Below are 6,000 nucleotides of genomic sequence, written 5' to 3'. Positions count from 1 at the left end.
CAGCAATTAAGAATTGCTAACTTATAAATCCACGTAACATGCGAATTTGGAACATAGGGAAAGTATTACGTCTGTACAACAGATTTCTAAAAAATATAAAGAAACAAGTGCTTACCAGACTCCAGTGGAAGGTTTGTCAAGCTTTGAAAATTTTGATTGTGCTTCTGAACTTTTAATTAAAAACTAGTATGAACAATGAGGATCGGATTTACTGAAACAATAAAAAAAAATTCTCCACGCTTTCAAACAGCTCAATCTTTGATACAACTAAACAACTGCTACAAGATACAACCTGAAAAGTGAAAACTACAGTTCGATTTCCACAAGTGGACCTAGAAAAATGCTTAGAACAGATAGTAAATATAAGGAGAGGTTAAAACCAGTAAACAAGCTCTAATCCAGGTAGCGGTATAGTAGAGTGAAATATCATTTACTGACTGCATTTAGCGCATTACTTCTGGGCACCAAGGAATCAAAATTGATTGAATGAAGTGAGTAGACTTTTGTTAGTTGTTCGAAGAAATAAATCAAAAATGTACAAGGCGTTTAGGTGCACGTTATAAAGTTAGTGGAAAATATAGAGAAAAAACGTTGCCAATTTTCCGTGTAACCACTGCTTTCTATAGTCGATACCGTAGCTGATTCATGTTTACCTGATTATATATTATTAATAGTTTATTCCCAACAATAATCAAATATATTTTTATATGTACAAACATTTTCATTTTCCAATTATATAACTTATTAATAGATTCTTTAAATGTATAATCATGATTAAATATTTTGGCAACTAATTGAACGAACGGTAGCGAGTTTTACTTTTGACTTACAGAAGTCCAAAGTCGTTGTCCGTCTGTTTGTATGTTCTACAATAACTTTAGATATAATTGATCGATCAGCTGCAAATTTTGAACACAAACTCTTCGATTTTTTTACAGGTCAAGTTCGTTGGACAACAAAATTGATAACTCCTTCGTCCTTTTTTAGGATATAAAAAAAACATTGAAAGTCCATAAAAAATTTTTTTTATGATTTATCATTTAGGCAAATGAAGAATTCATTTGATGCAATTACCAATGTTTTTCCATTTCATTCATAACATCAGCTGAGCTGAGGCTATTTGGGAGCTATCACAGGCGCTGATACGTGATTACAGCTGGTACCTATACCTCATAATAACAACTTTCACATCAACAAAATGAATATCGGGGCACTGAGCTTCGCTCGTTATTTTTATTTATTGATAAACAGAACACAATTCTCTAAAATGATCGTGTTTATATTTCACAGCAGGTTATATGTCATCATATGAATTTCAGAGATGCGATATTTTGATTTTTCACATACTCACTCGCTCACTCACTTTTTTACTATCCACAGCTGTTTCAGCCAAGGATGAATTATCCTTTTAATATCGTGCAGCAAGTTTTCCCAAGGATGAGACCTAGTGCAATCAAATTTTTATATCATAAACCTACTATTTTCCAAATTTCATGAAAATCGTTAGAGCCGTTATCGAGATCCGTTGAACATATAAATGAATAACCAGTTATAATTGGAATCGCTCACTAAACCAGACAATAAAAAGGTCCTAACAAAATATAAAATTTGCAAATTCAGTTGAATTCATAGTGAAATAATGAGTTTTTCTCAATTTTAAAATTACTGGAACAAAACTTGTCTTTCATAATGGTGCAAAACCCATCATAATGCTAATACTGCTGCAAAACCTGTTATGTGCAAATGTTTTTTTTTAAATTACTGAAAAATTCCACATCAATGATTTATGACCTGATGCATATCAATAAAAGTAATTTTTTTACATTTCATAAAAATTACCAATGTGTTATTGCCTTGTGTAATCTAACCACAGTTTTTTGCCCTTTGTGAAAAAAATGCTTGGTTGTAGTTAATGAGTTTTGAAACTGGACAACTCAGATATTGAAGCGCTATTTTTCATTTAAAATAGGATCCTCAATGAAACTTATTTGAAACGTATGTCAAATTATTCTTGTAACAGAAATATTTAGCAATTTTCATAATTTCCACCAGCTCTGTATAATAGTTGTGGGTAAACAACCCCACGACATCATGCTCTGTTAATAAAAAAATACTATTAATGATTTATATTTCTTTATCTTTATATTATTTCTAATATTGTAATAATCAAGTGAGAATATTAATTCAGAATTCTGCAGGATTTTTCATTTTATAGATAGGAATTCTTCCCCCACACACGGACCAATAGTCTATGTGGGGAAATATTTATATCCTGAAAATATTTATTATTGAATTGTAATGTAAATGTATTATTAATGTATTATTAATGTATTTTTGTTGGTGGAAATAAATTGAATTGAATTGAAATTAAAAGTAGCGAGTTTTAAAGATTAAAATACAACAGTTGTTGAACGAGTTCTCCAACACAGAGGGTCACCAGTCAAATTACTACATTGTTCAAAAAAATTCTGACAGCTTTGCGGAGCTAGAAAAGAATAGAGCTATTTGCTTTATCCAATGATAGCAACACCAATGTTAATCATGTGCTGATTTGAAAACATGCTCCTCACGATAGCACTGAACTCTATACTAACTGGAATGGACTAGCAACACAAAGAAAGTGAGGCAGCTGGTAAAGATAGGCAACCCGCATTGCTGTGGGATTCGTCATTTTGTAACACATTGGCTCTTATGGAAAAATACATTGCACAGTTTCAATTTCTATTTTATTTCTATACTGTATGTCTTATTCCATGGAAGCGTTATTTTTCCTTTATTAAGCAGTCCATTGTTAACTTTTTGAGAGCAAAAATAATGAAATAGGTTGAATATGAATAAAGAAAAAATTTTTTCCATTTGTGACTGCAGTAGTTTCAGTATTGTCAACTTTTCACAAGCAAGGGAATAACTTTGTCCAGATTTCAGAGAAGTGTATCATCTGTTTATTTCTATTTATTTAACAAGGACAAATATAAACTGTCATGAAATGATTGGGAATGAAAAAACAGGCTCATAGTCCTTATTATTCCAATCCCGAATTTTGTTTGTACACAGTCCAAAGAAGGGCTGTGTTTAATTAAAACTATTAAACACAGTCTTATGTTTATTTGATAGGATATACTATTGTTTTTTTTGATTATATGACTTATTGTTATTATTAAAGGAAAGATTTATGACTTATTGTTCAATGAAATAAGTTTAATAATATAGGCCTACTTACAGCAGGCTATGAATGTAGAATTATGTGGGTGTGCATTGGTGTAATTTCAAATCATGTAAGAGTGAGAGTTTCAGAAATGAAGCAAATAACGAAGAAACATTTTATTATATTATATGACTATGATAAGCAAATGGTAACATATGCTACATAATTACCAGAGTAAAATGAACAATTTGAAATTGAAAGGTTTCAAAAATTTATTACAATTCAGCTGATAACAATATCAAATTTTTCACAATAAAAGTAGGTAAATAAAATGAATTATGTTGACTCATGATGATTATTAACACAGGATTATTATAGTTATTTGTGCAACTAGTGCGCAAAGTGACAGTTTGCTGCACCGAAAGAAACGTTTATGCCCGAGCCGTAGGCGAGGGCGGAATGGTTTCTTGAGTGCAGCAGAGGAACTTTGCACACGTATTTCTCATTAAGTTTTTCCTACAGTTACCATTGAATATGAAAAGTGGGTAATTATGGGTAAAATTGCCTGAAATGCATCAAATGTTTTTCTGTGTAATTTTATTATTGATAAAAACCTTAATTTATTGTCAAATTGAATAAAAATGTTGTCCTTGGTTATAATATAAAATTAATAATTTGCGTGTTGTGCTTCGTTGCACCTCTGCTCACTATAGCAGCCCAGTCACTGTTACCAACTTCATTTTGATTTTGCTGCACTGTTGCTCCATATAACCTACTAAGTATTTTGCATTGCCATGTTGCAAATCTGGAGTGCAGAAAAATTTTTCCCGCACTAGAGCGGAAAAGTGATTCTTTGCGTTCTGTAATCAGTGCAGCAATGGCCACTTTTCAATGTAACTGTAGGAAAAATATATATAATGATAGCAATGCACCAAGTATTCTGATAACATTTTAAATCATGTAAGTGTGGGGATTTCAGAAATGATGCAAAGAAATCTATGAAGAAACATTTATATTAATTGTATTATAATTATGACCATATAATAAGCAAACAGTAAAATATGCTAAATAGTTATTATAATATTGTAAATTGAACGATTATATATTTGAAACGGAAATGTTTCAAAAATTAATCTTAATTCAGCTGATAGCAATATGATATTTTTCAAAATAAAAGTAGGCTACTAAAATAAAGTAGGTACCTAAAATAAATTATGTCATCTCATAACACAGAAATTATAAATCATTTGTATTTATTATTTTTTGAATGAGGATTCATTTGTTCTTCAACTATGTTTTTTTATTTTAGATGCTAAAAGTAGGCCTAAATTTTCAATTAGCATAGAAACTATCACCGTATACTAGGATAAAACCAAATTTGTTGTTTTATTTTTGGTCAAATAAACTGATCAATATAGAAAAAAGTATTAGAAATGCATGTAAAACAAAAAGGTTTCTTCAAATTAGTTAATAGACTAAAAATGTTCGACTTACCTGTGAAATGGTATTTCATTTCCTTTAACATGCCCATTCTTGCATCCAAATGCAACACAATACATCACCATTTTACGGTCGTATTTTTATTCAATTCTACGCATTTTACAACAAATACATCACAATATTTAAGAGAAAAGGTTGTGATCTAATACTGATAGCCCTAATACTCATTCAAATCCGTTTTTCAACTTTAAAAATGAATAATCGTACTCAAGAGCTGCAACAACCTGCTTAAATGTATGAGTACGAGAGAGAAGGGAATCCCACACGGTATGCATGTCTCACTCATTCCGCCTTACACACTTTTAGCTTTAGCTTAGCATTGGACAGCCCGTTCCAGTTAGTATAGAGTTCACTGCACGATAGTAGATCTAAATGTAAATACTAGTGAGCCCCCTGTGATGGAAAGCTTACTCAAAATGCTGCTGATATTCTGTCAGCTGCTCTATAAGAAGCCGAGGAAACAGCAAAATACAGAAAAATAATTGAATACCTAATGAACGTTAACAGAATGTAATAAAACAAGAATATGCCTAGAAACCACCTGAGTCCCTACTCTACAGTGTAGTCCACGACGTTATAGTAGCAGCCAAGAATAAATCAATTCTTCATGGTAGGCTATTGTTGATTGAATAAACCAAAAATTTCCTTGAAGTATAAATATTTGAGAAAATTATTTAATTTACTAAAAATGACCAAAAATAAATTTTAGTTGAGTTATTTTTGGTGAATTGAATGGAATTGAATTGAATTTAATGGATTTATCTCTCACCAAATTTGAAATGATATGTCCCAAAAATTCAAACTTTATTCCCTTATAAAAGTAATATCTCAAAAGATAATGATCGGACAAAATTCCTGAGTTAACTTTTTAATTTCTCTAGCTTCATAGTATTACAATCGAAAAACTTTGCTCAGCCTAAAATGTGGGGCCCAGGGCTAAATGTGTCAATTATAATTTAAGGTTAATCTTGAAAATAATTTTTCAAACAAAGAGAAGATTCAACAAGAACAATAGAGACATACATAAAGGTGTTAGAAAAGTTTGTTCTAATAAATGTACTTCTAACATCAAACCCCAAAACTGAAATAAACATATTTATGGTAAAAAGTAAATTCGTTTGCTTTTGTTGGTGGCGAGTCCCTTGCGGGAAGGTTCCACCGCCTGAATATATAATTTGAGCCGTCAATGGGCATTACGACTGTCATACTTCAGCCAGGACCGACAGTCTAACGAGCCCATCCAATAGCACAGGAATATGGTAATATTTTATGTTGAAAAATTAGTGTGTTTATTCTATTGGTGTATTCTGGTATTATAAGACAAGTAGGTATTAATTATTTCATTGCATAAACTT

The sequence above is a fragment of the Nilaparvata lugens genome, chromosome 1, assembly GCF_014356525.2.
Source record: "Nilaparvata lugens isolate BPH chromosome 1, ASM1435652v1, whole genome shotgun sequence".
Taxonomy (NCBI): Eukaryota; Metazoa; Arthropoda; class Insecta; order Hemiptera; family Delphacidae; genus Nilaparvata; species Nilaparvata lugens.
The sequence above is the reverse complement of the archived record's forward strand: the minus strand, read 5'-3'. Positions refer to the sequence as shown.